Source organism: Zeugodacus cucurbitae, chromosome 4 (assembly GCF_028554725.1).
Source record: "Zeugodacus cucurbitae isolate PBARC_wt_2022May chromosome 4, idZeuCucr1.2, whole genome shotgun sequence".
Taxonomy (NCBI): Eukaryota; Metazoa; Arthropoda; class Insecta; order Diptera; family Tephritidae; genus Zeugodacus; species Zeugodacus cucurbitae.
In genome coordinates, this window is record NC_071669.1 from 55,983,712 (window position 1) to 56,004,497 (window position 20,786).

General features: G+C 35.1%; 1 long non-coding RNA gene across 2 annotated transcripts in view; it reads right to left on the reverse strand.

Annotated features, from left to right (window-relative positions):
• The window catches only part of LOC114805326 (uncharacterized), a 141,905-nt gene that overhangs the window by 21,988 nt on the left and 99,131 nt on the right, over window positions 1-20,786 (reverse strand). For both annotated transcript variants that reach the window (XR_008470862.1, XR_008470861.1), the window contains one exon: window positions 8,787-8,865. This is a non-coding gene — a long non-coding RNA (uncharacterized LOC114805326). The remainder of the gene's footprint in view (window positions 1-8,786; window positions 8,866-20,786) is intronic.

Below are 20,786 nucleotides of genomic sequence, written 5' to 3' on the forward strand. Positions count from 1 at the left end.
AATCGACGAACACTTAACCGCAAATTGACGCACTTTAGAACTGCATGCGAAGTTCATCAATCGTCGCTGGCTTGTTGGCATAGACCATAGACTTGACGTAGCCTCACAGGAAATAATCTAAGGGCGTCAAATCACACGACGCACGCACGACGAGGCGGCCATTTCGTGAGAGAATACGTTCACCAAACTTGGTTTTCAACAAATCGTTTTTGACATTCGCTGTGTGGTTTGTGGCGACGTCCTGTTAAAACCACATTTTGTCCAAGTCCATATCATCCAATTCGGACCAAAAATAATCGGTTATCATTTAGCGGTAGCGAATCCCATTCACAAAACGTGTCGGTCTTGTTCATCACGGAAGAAGTACGACCCAATGACGCCGCCAGCCTATAAACCGCACCAAACCGTAATTTTTTTCGGGTTGCAATGGTGACTCAAGGAGTACGTATGGATTGCTACCTGACCAATAACGCACATTTTTCTTATTGACGAAGCCATTCAGACAGAAACTAAAAACTCCCCGCTGAAAATGATTTTTCGATGAAAATCCGGATCATTTTCAAGTTACGAACATACGACGTTATGGTGGTGAAGCGGCTTCAGCTCTTGCGTCAATTTGATCTTATAAAGATGTAAGTCAAGATCTTTTCGCAAAATTCGCCACAACGACGTCACCGAGATGTCCAACGCTTGAGAACGACGTGTGGAGACTGATTTGGACCTTTCTCATTTGATGCGCTAGCGGCAGCAATATTCTCGACACTACGAGCTTTTCTTTGTCTCACTGGCATTTTGTATTGTGCCTTTTATTCAAATTTTTCCACTAGATCCAAATTTCGGTTGTTGTTGGATCGTATGATCTATGATAAAATGACAAACCTTACTGAAGAGAAATGTCAAAAGAGCGAAAAAGAAGAAAAAATATGGCGTCGTTTACTGTACCTATTGGTCTACTTTTGGAGGGTACCTTTTGAAAAACTCTTTATGATAACAGAGCAGTTTTGTTACATATATTAGCCCAATAATTGAGCTATTTCTTTACTATCCTTTTCTTCAGTAACAGTTGAAAGAATTGTCTGGTCTTTTTAAGATGATTGCATCCTAAGCATCCTTGAACGGTCGCAATGTGTTTTTGGTTGATAATCCAGCTAATGTTGGACTGTGAGTTCCTAATCCTTGATTGTCTATGACCATAAATTATTTTAAGGGCATCTTCTGAAAAAGAATTGAGGCTTCATCATCTTATCTTATACAATAGAAAAATAACTCTTCGGGGTCCTTCCGAGAAATGAGTGCTTCCCTTTGGGGCACATCTGCATATGTTCGATTTCTAAGACAACTTTGGAGGAAATGCTTTATTTAGTGTCTTTTGATACGAAATTTGCCTATAACATAACTCTGAGTGAGAGGTTTTTGCTAAGCTCAGTGCGCTTTGGTACTAATAGTACACGGAATTGATTCGGAGACCTTGTATGATGCATATACTGATTTTAATTACTCGGTTTGACTTGAAATTCGATACTTTGGACACTAAAAACTATAAACCAATTATTTTAATTTATTTCACGTAAAAAGAAAATCGTATCCATAGACCACATTTTCGTAATAGATTTTCGAAGAGATCTCGAAATATTTCATTATAGATATTCATATACATTAGTAATATTTATAACTACCATAACTTGAGCTATGAATTTGAATATTGGAAAAATTTAATATATAACTGAAGATATTATAAACATAATACCGGATGCATATATGTTTAAAAACATATAGATAAACAGTTACATAAGTATATATCCACATAAAAATGCTTATTAATACATTATGGCCACACCTACTTTAAAATTATTATGAAAATCATGTACACTAACAACAAACAGTTATTGTTGTTTTTGTTAATTTTTCACTGCTTTTCGTGCATTTTCATGCTTTAAATTACCTTATTCTAACGCATCGTTTCCTATTTATTCCTAGTTGCGCGTAGATGCGCAACCTTTTCATTCAAATGTAAATTTCGCCTTTATTTACTTGCGGATGTTGCACGTTGCACGTTGCCCAGTGGCGTCGTGCATTTAAATCAAATGAACAAATGGACAATACGACAATTGTTGTTATTGTATTGTTTTTATTGTTGCATTGTTTTATTATTACGCACACGCTGCTGCTTGTTCAACTCTCTGCTGCCTTATAGTTGTTGACTTGTTGTTGCAACAACGTGGCACAACAATTTCATTAACATTTTATGAAGCTCGTTTATAGCATTCGGTATTTAGCTACCGTTTGTACACACTTTATTGTTGTTGTGTTAATGCATTTGCATAGACAGCGTTGCACTTGCGTGTGCGCCATGCGTCGGGCGGTCGGAGTGTTTGTGGCATGTTTTGTTTTTTGTTGCAACAATAATGCGTGTTTTATAATAAAGCGGAGTTTACATATTAAGCATATTTAATAGCAACAAATGAAGTTATATGCAAACATATTCTCTACTCACTCCCAACAGTACAAGTCTAATGAGGCTTGGAAGTTAGATCGCTTAGAGTTCTATCGCTTGTGCTTATCTAATGACTTGTTGTTGTGTCTGTGCTTGATTTAATGCGTGTATTTGTAATTTCATTATGCCATTTTATCGCCGTCCACTAATCGCTGCTCTAATGGGCCCTTTTCATTATTATCATTATTATTATTAATAATAATATGGCAACTCCATTAGTTAAAAGGTATCATTTAATTACCAGCCATAACTACTCCATTTATGCGTTTTAATTATTTGCTTTAATGGAGAATTTGTTGTTAGTATACTATGATGTCACAGTCAATATATAACGGGATTTTTAGGTTAGTAGAAATGATACTTATTTTTGTTTAAAGTATTGAATTGAATATTTCTGTAGTTATATTAGGTTGACAAATATCTCCCTTCCGCTTTTTTGCTCTTTATTCAATGCTTTATAAAAAGTGTTACAGTAATCAGATTTAGTTAAATATGCGCAGTTTCGCAATAATCTGCTTCCATCTAGACAGCAACTTCGTAATACCCCCCTCGTAGAAGCCCCCCTCCTTATTTGCGAAGAACTCGGACTGCCACTTTTCACAAGCCTCTTTTGAGTTCAACTTTACACCACCAAGGGCGTTCGCCATGGACAGGAACAGGTGGTAATCACTTGGCGTTATGTTCGGGCTCTATGGTGGATGCGATAAAACCTCCCATCCGAGCTCCCGTAGCTTCTGAAGAGTCATCAACGAAGTGTGTGGTCTGGCGTTGTCCTGGTGGAATACTACACCCTTCCTGTTGGCCAGTTCTGGTCGATCGGAAGGAAGGGCGATATTTGCCAACCTAATATATTGTAAAACCGCTCTTAACCGCGAGTACTTCATTAAATAGCATTTTCAAATTAATAGACCCTCCAATTCTCATCGGCTATTCTTTTAAAAACATGTTCTAAGACAACACCTCCGATATGCCACTCGTCAGTTTGTACTCCATTTGATTATCCCAGCGTTTAATACATGTTTCTAATGTTAAGTATTTACTTGTAGTTCAAATATTTGTAAATTGTATCTCGAAGATCTGTCTAAAATTTCATCAAAATCGGTTAGTTTGTCTTATAGTTCTCAGTAAATTTTAACAATCGAATTTGAAAACAAAATATTGAGAAAAAAGGGTTTAAAGTTTATAGTGACAATAAAGCTCCTTTGGAACGCATAACTTCTTCAGACTGTATCTCTAGAACTATAACTTGGATGGACTTGAAATGTTATATCAATATTCTAGAGATATTGTAAGACAACAAAATATCAATTTCTTCCGTGAAACAGATCTAACGCCTTAAAAATGTATAACAAGAGAATTAAGATAGATATCTGATAGAGATAAAACAATTTATATGAAATATGGCGTCAATGAAGTTGTCAAATTTATTCAGAATTATAAAAATTCTCAAGCCGACTAAATTTGTATATACACTGAACCCCGCTTAAATGTAATGTAATGATGTAATCTATTGTAATGGATTGTCACTTAATTTGAGGAACTAATGTTAAGGAGGGAGGTCTGATAAATGCTCCCAGACGCAAATACACGAACTAAAATAAACATAACTCGTCAAATATGACTACTAATTACATAAATATTTGTACACACATATATTAGAACATGTGCTCGACTCTTATATGAATTTATTAATAAACAAAATACAACTCTGTATGTAATGCGGTAGCGACGCGCTTATTGTCCAATGCTCACTTATTCATTGTAAGCGGCTTCAATCAACCAAATGACTAGCTTTCCAATCCATTATGTTTTGCAAACCGCCCCCTTTTTAGGCCGCAGTTGTTGTCCGCTTGAATGTAGCGCTCTGTGGGACATTTAATATGTTAGAGCAGTTTGTTTGGATATGTGGAGAAGTAGGCTGAATGGTTTACTAGAGTTATACTCCTCATGGATTGGAACAATTTTATATTATTTTCATATATTGCGGTGTGTTGGAGAGAGAGGGAGGCTCAGTCTATTCAATAAATTCTTAATATGTCTGCTTACTTAAGTATAATTGTGACCACTAATGGGTGGTTTAAAGTTGTGAATAAAATAAATATTTACAATTTGGAAGGGAAGCTTTAATGAGAAATAAAATAAAATATCTAAAACTATTTATCCTTCCTGCTTTCTGGCGCCAACTAGAGCTCATCGTTTCATCGTCTGCGGTATTCGCCGTCGCCAATGTTCAGAGGATCATAAATCTTTCGCAAAACCTTACTTTCGAAAACCCCAAGAGTCGTCTCATCGGATGTTGACTTCGTCCACGCTTCTGCGCTACATCAGGGCGGGAATAATGAGCAACTTATAGCGTTTGATTTTGGTTCGTCGAGAGAGGACTTTACTTTTCTATTGCCTACTCAGTCCAAAGGAGCACCTTTTGGCAAGAGTGATTCTGCGTTGGATTTCGATGCTGACATTGTTGGTGTTGTTGATACTGGTTCCAAGGTATACGATCTACGACTTCGAAGTTATGACTGTCAACGGTGAAGTGGGAGCCAAGACGCGAATGTGCTGACTGTTTGTTTGATGGCAGGAGAAATTTCGTCTTGTCCTCATTCACCACCAGACCCATACGCTTCGCTTCCTTATCCAATATGGAAAAAGCAGAAGATATAGTATGAATAAGTTACGCGCTCCAGAGTAGCTGGTATAGTCACTCAACACTTTGAAGACGTGTTTCTTAAAACTGTGTTTTCAAAGTTGGTTGTTAAGATTTCGATGCAACCGATCTTGATGAAACCTTAGACTTCGAGATACAATTAAATAGAAATTCAGTTCAGACTACAATTCATCAATTTTAGGTTTACCGACTACCTTCTCGATTTTAAGTGCAACGTAAATAATTGGGGGGAAATATAGATTTTGGAAGCTAGACCTAAAAAAAAAAAACAGAAATATAAAGGGATCCCATGGGCCGAAAAGACACTCTAAAATAATGCGACCATAATGATAAAATTGAAGGAAGAGGGATTTTCAACAAAAGCTCCAACAACTGGTATTAGCTACCTTTACGACTCTTTCCAACTGATCAAACAATAGAAATGACTCGATAGTACTTTTTATCGAATGGGGATCACTATAGAAACTAATAACATTTAATGTTCCTGAAAAAGCCTATTATTTAGAAATTGTATGAAAACAAAATTTGAAGAATCAGGACGAAAAACCTTCAAAACAAGTAAGGAAGGGCAAAGTTCGACTGTGACCGAACATTTTATACTCTCGCAATTTTTTATTTAATTTTATTAATATAACATACCAATTGCCACATATATTCGGCATATATATGGTATAAAGTCCATTGAAAGTTGGAAACCCTAACATTAGGTATACAGCAGCTGGGCGAATTTATGACGCGATTTCACTCATTTTTGACACGGAGACATATAATTAGAAGAAACATATTCCCTCCGAATTCCATCAAAAAAAATTTTTTAGAAGCACTGAGGTCCTCATATTCGATGTATAGGGTATTGAAAACCTATGGTCCCGATTTCGGCGATTTCTAGAAAGGGGCTGGCACACTATAAATGCAGCAATTTTGCAAAGTTCTGCACCGATATCGTAACCGATTCAGATCGACTTCAAAGTTCTTGTATATGGGAAGTGGGCGTGGTTGTGAACCGATTTGGACTATTTTTACAACATATCATTGGGAAGCTAGGAAGATTATATCAACCGAATTTCATTGAAATTGGTGAAGTAGTTTCGGAGATATGGGTTTTGACCCGTAAGTGGGCGGAACCAAATTTTGTATAACATTTTGAGTGCAGCGCTTCTATATCAACTTTATGTTGATATTTAAGGCTTCTGGTGGTTTTTCTTACTGAATTAAAGCAATTTTAGTAGTTTTCAATATAACCTTTCTATGGGAGGTGGGCGAGGTTATAATCCGATTTCCACCATTTTTGGAGGATACTCTCTTTAGCAGCTTTGTCCCGAGAGTATAAAATCGATTCGATTATTGAAAGTACTTAGTGTTTATATCTCAAAAAATTATCTTTATATCGAAACTGAATCCCCAAAAATAGCCAACTTCATATAAATAAATAATTTCGCCACCTTCTTTCATATGAAATCATACCCAAAATGTGTCTAAATTTAATTTAAATATAACACTTGGCTATCAAGCCGACGAGCTCAAATAAAAAACACAAAAAATTACATATGTCTACACATGTACATACATATGTATGTCTGTCTGTATGCACAAGCAATTGCCAAAATGATGAAAGCGATAAGCGATGAAGGAAGTTGATAACACCAACTGACCATTAGACATGCCGTCAATCAGTCACTTAGTCATTAGCGTACGCGTAAAGCAACGCTAAAAACTGCTGAATATGCCAAACGTGAGCAATGCGTTGTATGCCGCACTCATACATACATATATAAAATTGATGTACATATACATATATATATATATGTATGTCTGCCATCGTAAAGTGAACGCAAACATTTCAGCACATGCCATTAAATTAATTTCAACAAAAATTGCATAATTGCAAAACAAACAAACAAAAAACCGCCAACAATAACACAAGCGAACGTACGAGCGGCGAGTAAATTGCAAGTTGGCACACAGGAGAGCACACACACATATTCACTTAGTTGGAAGCATTCACATGCGTTCATTTTCATTGTAGGCAAATAAAATTGTGGGACGTGCACACGTGGGCCAAGCTGAAGATATTCTACAAAGGCACACATGCATACATATATGAATTATATATGTATATGTATTACATATAGCTATGTATACTCCACTTTCGCGCCATTCTGAGTGAGCGCCATTCATGATTGCTTTGACCGACAACAAGCAAAGCAAAGCGAAGCGAAACACTTTTATTGGCGTGTGGATGTGTGGGTGAAGGCCTCTACATATAAATTTTCCACCACACCTTCACCTCCTCAAGCCTTCACCTACTCTAGAATCCACAGGCTTTTAAGCCCGTCTAACCGCAACGCAACGTCTGCATCCATGAATTTTCGAGCAATTCAAAGTATCTGCAAGCTGCAAATTCACGACTTCAAAATGCTGCCATTCACAAGCAACAAAGTTGAAAGTAAAAGATTTGCGAATTGCATGCAACGCTTGCACATACATACATACAAACTCACATACATATAAATATATCTCCTTATGCATGTACCTCCAAGCATATGTGTATGTGTGGTTAAGCGTTTGCAGCGCTTTTTTCTTTTCGCTGTCAATCACTGTCAGTGTGAAGCTAAGCCATAAACAATATCGGATTTCTTGGCACAGAATACTAATTAAATAACACAAAAATAAATAAGATTCAACTGACAAGATAAGCAGCAGTAAGTGAGCGCTACATCTGTACGTTTGCATATATAGCATAATATATATGTACATACATGCATACATATTTAGAGCTGGAAACATGCAGCAGCTATCCAACAAGCCAAGAGCAACATAGAAATCTACTATACCATATACTTACTCATATAAATACTGGTAGATCGTCGAAGGGGGTGGAGAATAATTAAGCGATTTTAGTCTTAAAAGCTTTAAACTCTTTTACAGTTATTTTCTATACTCTAATTGTGCTTTAATAAGCGGAGTTTTAATATTTTTGAAAAATATTTTGACTTTGACTAAGGTTATGTTTAAGGTCATATACCCCAAAAGCTAAATTTGAATTAATTTCAATTGAAAAGTTTTGTTCCAATTAGTTCAAACCAAAAATCTTATATCCAAAAATTCTGTAGGATATTTAAAAATTTTATTATTTTAAAGTTGCGTGTTAAACATAACATTTTTATTACATTAGGGTGAAACCAAAAAAATCCGACATCGATGTAAGCTTATGGTTATATGCAAAAATGTGTCCTATAAGTCCTAAACTCAATATATTTCACTTGAAGTTATATTAAACCGGTAAAAATATTTTTTCCACTGACGAGATGTCATACTTCACGTAATTTGACCTTTGTAGACTGCTATGCATGGATCAGTTGTATATGATGATAGGCATTTTTTCTTAATCCTTAGCAGATTGTGAAACGGTCCTTGTTATGAGGAAATTCTTTGACAATTTCTTAAATATTTCTTAGTAAATAATATCCACGACATTTTGATCCACCCTAATATTATGGAAAGTTTAAATTCAAGTTCACGGCTAAGTAATACCACATTTTTCCAACTTATAAAGAACATATATATGTATAGATGGGACTATAAAATACGAATCTCAGCTTAGTATTCATAAGGACTTGGATTTACCTGATAGTTGAGGGAACTTTCAATAAAACTTCTTTATCGATCGATTATCTGCGAATTTCTCATTAGAATTATTGGGATCCTGTAATGAAAAGAAAATAAAAATTAATATTTTACTACGTATACATAAGTTACCTTGAATAATCAAATTTTTATTGGATAAATCCTACAATGGCGCCAATACCGCTTCTAGATATTCGACCAACTTTCTTATCTAATTTTTTTAATCTTCTTATGAAAACCAAAAACAAAAATGTATAACAGCTGATCGGTTATCGAGTAGCCGGCAGTATAAAGTATAAATCAATATAAATTTTAATTGATAAATTATTGTATTGTTGTTACATGTGCTTTCTTAAATATATGAACAGGTGAAAGCTCTGAAAAACTGAATGTTAATGTTGGCGAAAACCCAACATGAGCTTTTCAAATTTCATTACAAGGTTGAAAGCACTGCAAATTTCTATTTTTTAAAACGATAAATGCAGATATAAACTTTTAAAAGTTTGTAACTGAGTGAAAGCTCTGTCTGAATTTAATATGCTATAAGTGCCTCGCTACTTGAATCGAATATTTTTATACAAAATCGTGATAAATTAATATTTTTCCAAATATTTTACAGATTAAAGTGTTAAATAAGATATTTTGTATGTTTTTGTTTTGAAGAAAATAATAAGAAATTTAAAATTCTTCTTGCTTTTAAGGGTAACTATTTAATAATTCTTTAGTTTGAAAGTGAGGCTTTTATATGAAATTTGGTTTTGATGGATTCACTTTTAAACTTTGTAAGCTTTATAGCTTTTTAGACGTTAAAGCTTTTTAAGCTCTTTATTAAAATTTGGCATAAAATTAAATTGTTAATGGTCCACAAAGCTAATAATAACATTTTTAGAATATTTAATTTCTGCTTTCTTGCTCCCGAGCTTTTGGATTATCCCTCTAAATATACAAATATTCTCAGTTTTTATGATACTTATTTTTCATCAATGCAAGTGCCTCAAGAGCTTTCATGGCACTAAAACCTCCTCTCATACGAAATTACTACTTCACAGCTCTAGTGCAGTAAATTCGATTGGAAAAGTGCAACAGGCGGAAGTTCAACACGCCGGCGAAATGTTTAAAATGCGTTCACTAATTTCTTGAAATGTGCAAAACGCACGCGATCGCACGCATAAAAATGAGTTTGTTTGCATAAATCAATCTATATAATATGTATATATGTACATCCAAACATAGTATATATATATTAAATACACACACATATAAATATGTACATACTGTTTATAAGCATTTACATTTTATACGCTATTAATATATTTGAATTTATGCTGATGAGCGTCCAAGTCGACGGCGAGTTGTGGTGGAAGCTGAGAACTGCCAGCGGTTTTCGCATTGCCAACCGCCAACTGGCAACCAGCAACAACAACAGCAGCCAAGAGCCAGCCAGCGAGCCAACCCAACTGCCAACTCAAAGCGATTGCGCGTATGAATTAAGATCGCAGCTTGTCAGATGAAAGATATGCAGGTATTTACGTATTTTTTGTTGTTGTTGTTGTTGTATATGTTTGTGTGGCCAACAGCAGAGCTGGTGGACGGAACCACAAACTCACACACATACATCAATATACATATATATTTACATTTAATGGATACTCGTGCAGCCTTCAGCTGTTGTCGGTGTGTAGGTTGCATTGTTGGTTAACAAATACATACATACATACAAACACATATGTGAATACCTGTAAACGTGAAAATAAATTCAAATGAAATATGCACACACACACACGCACACACACACATGCCACTTGCTGTGGCTGCAAAGTCTCTTATATGAAATTGAGTTGCAAATGTGGGCAGTGTTGTGCAACAAAATAATGAGCTCCACTGATTTGTATCTGAATTAAATTCAAAAGCAGCAACATACACACACACATACATATCTATACATACATCCAAACGTAACTGTCACTCATATCTGCGTATCTGCGCATATCTTTGTATCTACAAAGCTGCTGATAGCTGTATAAAGCGTAAAAAATTGTTTTGTTTGGAATTTCCTGCGAAAAATAAATTACAACAAAAACAGAATTCGCTTTGCCTTTTTCAGTCGTTTCATTGCTATTGTTCTACGGCTGCTGTGCGCTTGTGTGGAGTACTACAGTAATTTTGAAGGTTGGTAATTCTATATCATTTAGTGGGTTGAACAAAGAAATCTGCTACAACAACAAATACATTTTTTTTTGTGTTGGAAAAGTGTTTAACATACCCATTTTGGTGTATTAAAGAATACATATTTCAAAAATTTCAAAATTAAAAATGTATTGAAAAGTTAAAAATTCCAATTTTTTTTCAAAATTAAAAAAATTTCAAAATTAAAAAACTTTCAAACTAAACACATTTTGCAAATTCAAAAAAAAAATAAGTTTTCGAAATTTTTTTTTCAAAACTAAAATATTTAAAAATTTTAAAATAAAAAAACTTTGAAAATAAACACTTTTTGCAAAACAAAAAAAAATTCAAAATTTCAATATTAAAAAATAATTAAATAAAATAAAATTTACAAAATTTAAAATAAAATTCAAAAATAAGTAATTAAAAAAAATTAAATTGAAACAAGTAAGGAAGGGCTAAGTTCGGGTGTAACCGAATATTTTATACTCTCGCAATTTATTGATGTAATTTTATAAAGACTACACAATTCGACCCATATATTTGGCATAAAGTTCAATAGAATAACGAAAATCATCATAAATAGTATATGGGGACTGAGGTAATTCCTAAACCGATTTCACTCGTTTTCACCACCAAGATACAACGTATCGAAGACTATACGCTCACTTAATTTAATATTACTTATAATTAGGTATATGGGATCTGGGGGAAGTTATGACCCAATTTTTACCATTTCAGGTACAGAGAGAAACTGTTATAAGAAAAAAATTCAGAGGGAATGAATTACATTAAAATATCTGAGGGATTTACCTATATTTTCGGTGAAAAATTAACCTTAGGCACTGGGTTCTTCATGTTTGATATCAGGGGCCTTGAAAAGTCATGGTTCGATTTTGACAATTTTTCCACAAGTGATGTCACAGCTCAAATACAGTATTTGTGTAAAGTTTTATTCCGCTAGCTTCATTGGTTCCTTATGAATAGATTATAAAGTGAACGAATCAGATGGAATTCAAAATTGGGTTATATGGGAAGTAGACGTAGTTGTGAACCGATTTCGCCCATATTCCACCCGTGTCATCAGGGTGTCAAGAAAGTGTTATGTACCGAATTTCATTGAAATCGGTCGAATAGTTCTTGAGATATGGTTTTTGACCCATAAGTGGGCGACGCCACGCCCATTTTCCATTTTGTAAAAAGATCTCAGTGCAGCTTTCTTCTGCCTTTTCTTATGTAAAATTTGGTGTTTCTGACGTTTTTCGTTAGGGAGTTAACCCACTTTTAGTAATTTTCAACCTAACCTTTGTATGGGAGGTGGGCGTGGTTATTATCCGATTTCTTTCATTTTTGGACTGTATAAGGAAATGGCTAAAAGAAACGACTGCAGAAAGTTTGGCTTATATAGCTTTATTGGTTTGCGAGTTATATACAAAAAACCTATTTGGGGGCGGGGTCACGCCCACTTTTCCAAAAAAATTACATCCAAATGTGCCCCTCCCTAATGGGATCCTATGTTCCAAATTTCATTTTCATAACTTTATTTATGGCTTAGTTATGACACTGTATAAGTTTTCGGTTTCCTCCATTTTGTGGGCGTGGCAGTGAACCGATTTTGCCCATTTTCGAAAGCAACCTCCTCAGGGTGCCAAGAAACATGTGTTCCAAGTTTCATTAAGATATCTTAATTTTTACTCAAGTTATCGCTTGCACGGACAGACGGACAGACGGACAGACGGACAGACGGACGGACAGACATCCGGATTTCAAATCTACTCGTCATCCTGATCATGAATGTACTGCTAATTACCAAACCATTGTTAGAATGCGTGCCACTTCTAAAACCCACTTCTACATACACTTGCAACATGCCACATGCGTGAGTTTCCACAATATTCCATACAATCTGGCAACATCTACCGTTTTTAGCGTGCGCTTGCGTGGTAACAACAGCACAAGCGGTCTGCACACTTGTTCTCAGTGCAATGAGATTTATTGTTCAACAAAGTTTATTGTTGTTGTTGCTGTTGTTCCTTCGTGTTGCTGCTACATTGTTTTCGTAAAGCTTATTTATTGCTGGCAACCTGTACGCCTGCTCTACTACCGTTCTACACGTTCTGCTAATAATCATATTCAGTTAGTTTTGCGTGTTAATGTTGTTCGGTTGTTGTTGTTGTTTTTTTACTCTTATTTTTCGACATTCTGTCACACACTGTTTGTTAATGTTGTTGTTGTTGCTGCCTTTATTTTAATTGTTATTATTGTTGCGTGCATTTTGTTTGTTGAAGTAATTATATGCAGCATATGCTGTTAATTAGCTGCAGCCTCAGGCGACGTGCGAATATGCCGTTAGTTGCTGCCTGCCCTTATAAATATGTAACAATCTCTACATATGCAGGTGTCTGCAACAAATATCAGGTGGGTTCTACTTTAATATTGTGGTATTTAAGTGTTTGTTTGAAAGATTTGGGGTGTCTTAGAAGCGTGTTTCGAAGATAGATCAAGATTGTAGATGTTCCATAGTTTCTTTACAGATTATCAAATTGAGGCTTAATCAGTTATGGCTTAACCGAAGTTTATTTTTTTAGTAAATGTGCTATAGTTTTGTTGGGTCTTGGGTTCGACGTGTCATGGCGTATGCTTTTAAGACCTCTGGTTTGAAGCAATTGAAGTTAGATGACTATGGGATACCTAATAGTATTGTTCATAGAACGGTTTGGTCTTATGAAAAGGTCTCCAGAGAGACCTCTTTCGTTTAGCAACGAAACAATATGCTCAAGTTCGAATTTTCGAACTTTGAAATTTTCGAATTTTCGAACTTCGATAATTTCGAATTTTTGAAATTCAATTAAAAAAATGCATATGCTGCCCCAAAAAGTACGTGTAATACAAATAAAGAAATATAACAGTTAATTTTACACAACGGTTAACTTCGAAACATAAAAAAAATTTTTATTTGAAATTATCAGAAATACAAATCACTGCTTTGTTGCACTAAGCATCACATAACAGCAATTGAGTTGTGGCATGCCGCAAGTGGCTTACAATCGCGCGCAATTCTGCTGCCGCTCGACACTTAACCCTTGTTGCTGCGCTTCGTTTGTTTGGCTGCGGCGCGCTTTGATTCTTCCCACATTTTTGTTTGTGCCACAAATTCTAAGTTTATTTTGTATTATTTATTTGTATTTGTTGTTGTTTGCTCGCATTTTTCATTTGAATTTCGCAATGGCTGCGCGCAGTGAACGCACCCATGGCGCTTCGCTCCTCTTTGTTGGCTAAGCACACAACAAGTGCCTGCTTGCCGCGCGCCGTCTTTAGTCGCCGTGAAGAGTTGCCACCATCACCTCACACACAAGTTGGCGCAATATTTTTTTGCAATTTTTGTTGTTCTTGTTTTCTATTTTTTTGACTGCGCTTCGGCTTTGGCCTTCCAATTGCAATTCTTTAATCAGATTGTGGCCTCTTGGCGCTCGCTTCTAACAGTGCGTTGGCTGGCTGATTGTTGTAGCATCCATTGTTGTTGTTGGCATTACTATTATATTGTTTCTGCGCCAAGTGAATGGCAAGCGCGTTGCATGCCACAAGTGGCAAGTGCCGCAGCCACTTCACATTCATAATAAGCTGTCCTTCTTTCAATGCAATAAATGCCAAGCATTTTGGCTGCAATTGTTTCGGCTCTTCTTCGCATCGAGCGTTTTTCGCTTGCGTTTTTAATTATTTTTATTTTTTATTCTTTTTATAATTTTATAGTTTTGTTGTTCTTGCCTTCATTTTGCATTTAACTAAAAATTATATTTACATTAAACGGCCTGATGTGCATTCACTTTTTGTTAGCTCTCGGAACGTATGACAACTTACATGATCGGACTAGTGGCAGCAACAGCAAAAAAAAAACATAAAACAACAAAAAACACCAACAACAATAGCAAAAAATAACAAATTAATTGTTGCTTGCAGGCGGGCAGATGTTGTGGGCGCTTAGTGGCGACGGTGTTGCACTCATTTGCCAGCTGCCACAATGCATATTATGGCATCACAGCGTTTGAGTAAATTTTTTATTTATATCAAGATATCTAGATGTAGATACATTTATAGAAATATAGTATTTTCCAAATGGAAGCACTCAAATTAATGTCATTGCTGCTGCAATTCTATGTCACTTCCCACAATATTTTTATCTTCACTGTACTTTACTTCACTATTTAATTTTTTGTATATCAAAAATATATATTTTACTATTTACTTAAGTGATTCCAAAGGATTTTATAATTTTCATTTATAATTTATATATTTTCTTTTAATTTTTCGTTTCGTTTTGCTCCTTCTTTTGGTTGAATTTAATGCATTATATTCGACAAATCTTCCATATTCCCCGCTGCAAGCACAATCTTAATAACCGAATGTTCTTTTCGTCGTCAGATTGTTAATCTCAAGTCGTATATTTGAGCTCTTAGACTTAATCTATAGCCGTTTTGTGCCCTAAACTCGCATTTATTTCAAATTTTGGTGATTAATATTAAACACTACTCTTAAACTAAGAGTTTAACATACAAAACAAGAGAGGTTACGAAGGCTATCAGAACCTGTTTTTGGTAGTTTGATTATGTACCTCAATTTAATTAATCAGAAAGCAAAAATTTCGCTAAGCTCACTTGAAGTTTTTCTCGAGTGCTTCACGACGCACTTAGGCCTTTAGGAGGCCCATTGTGTCTCCACCGGGACTAGAATCCCCTCACACTAGCATGTCCTCTCTGAACCATCTTGTGGTCTGATATACATGTTCAATTCAATAAATTTTATAAATGTAATCTCAGAGACATCGTCAAAAAAATCATTCCCTTGTGCAGAGCCTTGCATATGTACACATAGAAGATGTCTTCTCCTCTTCTAATTCTTGACAGCTTCTGCAGTAGTCATTGCATGGTGTACCAAGTCTACTGACATGCCTACCAATCAGACAATGGCCTGTTGACACTCCTACTAGAGTTCGGAAGTCAGTTCTTTCAAATTTCAATAAGCGGCATGTGCGGACTTTATTTCATTCAGGCCACGTTGTCTGCTTGTTGAACAAGTGAGAGTTCGTTTCCACCGAGTCTATGACATATTTGTTAAATATCTACAAGTGGCCAGAGGCATGCATTCCCTCTTTATCTGAATTTAATTGTAAAGTGGCACCTGGTCTGGCTAATTCATTCGTTTCACAGTTTCCCGGCATGCAACGGTGTCCTGGAACCCATTGCAGGTTTATTGTGAAATAGTCAGATTTTCAAGTGAATACCTCAAGGCATTTTACAGTCTTCGATGGGACTCTAAGAGACTTTAATGGTTTCAAGGCCGCCTTGTTGTCTGTAAATATATATATATTTTTTTGTTGTTAGCACTCGCTTTTTAGAGCCTGTATTTGATTCCAGCAAACTCTGATTAGGTCAGGTTAATGGATCTCACTTAGACAGCTTTAATCGCCAGCCCTTTGTGCTTTGCTGCAAACTTCTAAATATGGATACCACAGATCTTCAAACGTCTATAAGACACTTTGTGCCTGTTACAAATTTCTTAAGGCGGTTAATATTCTGTTCATCCGGTTCCCCGAAACTAGCGCTGCCGAGATGTTTCACCCTCAGACTGGCAAATGCTCGTCAGTGAAGTAGAATGTATCTAGATTTTCAATCTCGCCTTCCTCCGAGCAGCATCAGCAACTTGCATGATTAGCCACACGGCATGTGAGTTCTTTGGACGGTAAGTAGGGTTCTAACACCTCACAATGATCGGAGTGACTGGGTATTCTATTCTATTCTGCTGAGGCTCTGTAACTGATCAAGGTTATTTGAATGGACTTCTGGACAAATGTTGCTCGGAACTTTGAAGAATATAGACAAGTATATTCTTTTTAGAAAGATTTAATATACAATCTACTACAATGAGATTTTGATTTTATGCATATATCATGGTTTTTGGACATATACTGGTCACTTGCTAACATAAATTCCGAGATAAGGTGTCGTCTTTGGTTATTGTTCTCAGTTGCAAATTTTCAAAAGTTTGCGGTTCAAAGATGTAATTGAAATATTAGAATTCAAGTTTTTCTACTTCTTGGATTCTATTGCGAGGTCATCAATGTTTTCAGGAGTATTTCATAAATTTTTGATTGGTTGTTTGTTGTCATAAAGGATGTTTAGCTTCACGGTATTTGAGCCCATTGTTCAGTGTTCTATATGTTCTAACAACTCGAAAATCTCGGATTGACTGAATATTATATATTCTGGTCGAGATTATTTTTCTGGACAAATGTTGCTCTTCTGGACAAATGTTGCTCGGACCTTTGAAGAATATACAACGATGTCCTGATTTTATGTGTATATCCAGGTTTTTGGCCATATGCTGGTCATTTGTTAAGATCTATTTCGAGATTGGGTGTCTCTGGAAGAAACTTGTCTTTGTTTATTGTTCTCAGTGACAAGTTTTCAAAAGTTTGCGGTACAAAGATCTTATTGAAATATTAAAACTCAAACTTTTCATCTTCTTGGACTCTATAGCGAGGTCATCAATGTTTTGAGTAACATTTGTTAGATTTTTGTACGGTTCTTGGTATATCCTTCTAGGGATCATTAAATTCTGAACTTTCCTTTAATTTTTTTTGGTATCTTTTTCAGCGGGCTCCTTTCTTTTTTATTTAAGAGACAGTTAGCTGCTTTTGAAAATTACTCTTCGGCATTCCATTAAATATATTATGTAAATAGCAGCGTGAAGAAAGCGCCAGCTGCCAAAATTACCGTCATTACCCCCTCATAAATTATAGTTCCCCCCCTCTCTGCTGTGGTGTATTACAGACATGTGAAAGGGAATAAGACTTGTCAAATGCTTTTATAATGCAAACATTATTAAAATAAATATGTATTTTTTTTATAAATGTATGTTTGTATGTTCATAAATGCCACTGTTAGTAACTGCTGCAGTTGCATGTGGCGATAAGGCATAATTTTCAATGTCACGACGTAAATGCATATTTTCTTAATTCCTCATACGAAAATAGTATTTTTTTTTCTCACTACCATATACATTTATTATTTTTGTTTTTTTTGTGTTTTTTTCCTTTCATAATTTTTGGGTATTTTTCTAATTATACAACATTTATCATCAATTATCGCTACACGCAAACCTGTCCGCTCTATTTCAAATTTAATAATAAGCAAATGACGTGCTGAATTCTTTTTCTGTTCATTTATTTCTATTTCTTGTTCGTTTTTGTTATTGCTTTTGCTTTCTCAAATTGTACATGAGAATTGCTGTGCAGGCGAACACAAACACATACACCTGCATGTTGAATGTATGAGTTTCGGGTTTGTTGCCACCCTGTCGCTTTCTAAGCATGCCATTTCGGCTTCTAACGTGTTTGTTGAAATTTTCTACAGCGTTTTGGCTACACCTTTGCATGTTTGCTACTTATTTAAATTTAATATTTGTTTTACATACAAACACAATTTTTTTAAATTTTCCGATTTTTTTTTTTCAAGTTGAAGAAAAATGTAACCACAAAGTTTTTTTTCTGTTTAAATAGTTAGCATAATGTTGCATGTGAGTAGAAAAACGTTAAAAAGGAAAACACTCATCAAATGACACATGCATGACAACTCACGTGACACGGTTTGACATGAATCTGTTTGTGGTTTAGCTGACAACTTCGCGCTCTGGCAGTGCTGAATTTGAAAATTTTCATGCATGCTTGGGTAGTTTAGCCCAGGGTAGCAAAGGTCGGGTCGTATTGACCCGAAAATTATTTCTTTTTTATTCTCTCGCAACAAAAGTTTCTAAGAGAGTATTATAGTTTTGTCCACATAACGGTTGTTTGTAATTCCTAAAACTAAACGAGTTAGATATAAGGTTATATATACCAAAGTGATCAGGGTGATGAGTAAAGTTCAAATCCGAATGTCTGTCTGTCCGTCTGTCCGTCCGTGCAAGCTGTAACTTGAGTCAGAATTGAGATATCTTAATGAAACTTGGAACACATGTTCCTTGGCACCATAAGAAGGTCAAGTTCGAACATGGGCGGAATCGGACCACTACCACGCCCACAAAATGGTGATAACCGAAAACACATAAAGAGCTATAACTAAGCCATAAATAAAGTTATAAAAATAAAATTTGGAACATAGGATCGCATTAAGGAGGGGCACATTTAAGTGTAAATTTTTTGGAAAAGTGGGCGTGACCCCGCCCCAAAATAGATTTTTTGTATCAAACCAATAATGCTATATAAACCAAACTTTCTGCAGTCATTTCTTTTAGCCGTTTCCTTATACAATCCGAAAATGAAAGAAATCGGATAATAACCACGCCCACCTCCCATACAACGGTTAGGTTGAAAATGACTAAAAGTGCGTTAACTCACTAACGAGAAACGTCAGAAACATCAAATTTTACACAAGAAATGGCATAAGGAAGCTCCACCGAAATTTTTTACTAAATGGAAAATGGGCGTGGCGTAGCCCACTTATGGGTCAAGAACCATATTTCAAGAACTACTCGACAGATTTCAATATATAATATTTTCTTGACACCCTGATGACACTGGTGGAATATGGGCGAAATCGGTTCACAACTACGCCTACTTCCCATATAACTCAATTTTGAATCCTTCTGATTCGTTCACTTTATAATGTATACATAAGGAACCGATAAAGATAGCGAAATAAAACTTTACACAAATACTGTATTTGAGCTGTGACATCACTTGTGGTAAAATTGTCAAAATCGGACCATGACTTTTCAAGGCCCCTGATATCAAACATGAAGAACTCACCGAAAATATAGGTAAATCTCAAAATAAATTGCTAGAGTATAAAATGTTCGGTTGCACCCGAACTTAGCCTTTCCTTACTTGTTAATTTTTATATTTAGGAAATGAGGAAGACAATACAAATATCGATTTACAGATATCGTCTGGTGTCATTGTTAGTTCATGCAAAGCTAAGCCAAATTCTTTTAAAACTGGTTTCTGGTTTAACTAATGGACTGGCTTTCTATGGAAAATATCCATTTGTACATCAGAGGCATCAAAAATGTTAATTTTACAACTATTTAAATTATTTTATTATACCTATTTTATTTTTTGCTTAAATTAAAATGATAAACAGGCGGCAACACTTCCAAAAAAAAATCTAAAATAAATTTTTCTTGAGCGTGCTTATTTTACTAATAATTTGTTTAATGAAAAATTAATAAACATTCAAAAAGGTGGCAACTCTTCTCAATCAATTTTTTTACTTTTATCATTTTTATATCATGCATTTATAATGTAATAATGCCTTTATCATAAAAGTCGTAATTTATAAAAAATTTAAATAGTTGGCAACTCTAAACATAATTTATATAATTATTAATTATAATTTTTAGCTGTAAGCCTTCTGAAACCTCTTCATTTTTTTATCCGATTTCATATTCCTTTCAATTTAATTATTTATTTGAACTATAACAACTGTCTCTAATTCTATCCCTATTCACTTGCTTTAAGAACCGCCCTATTACATACCAAACTATATTTTAACCAAAAGTTGTTCGAAAATTTTCGCATGCCAAACCGCCCGACCGCACACTAAACGAATGTTGACAAACAATTACAGCTTTGTTATTTGACAGTGAAACCATTGAATTGGCATGTCATGCCAACTACAGCATACAGACAAACAGCTGAGAACATATAGACAGACACATGTAGCAAAAATTTCAAACTATTTGTGCCCTTAAATTCATAATTTTAGAAATTGTTTTGTTGTATTGTATATATAATCATCCAGCTGCTAATGTTTGTCTAAATGTGTTCACATAACAATAATC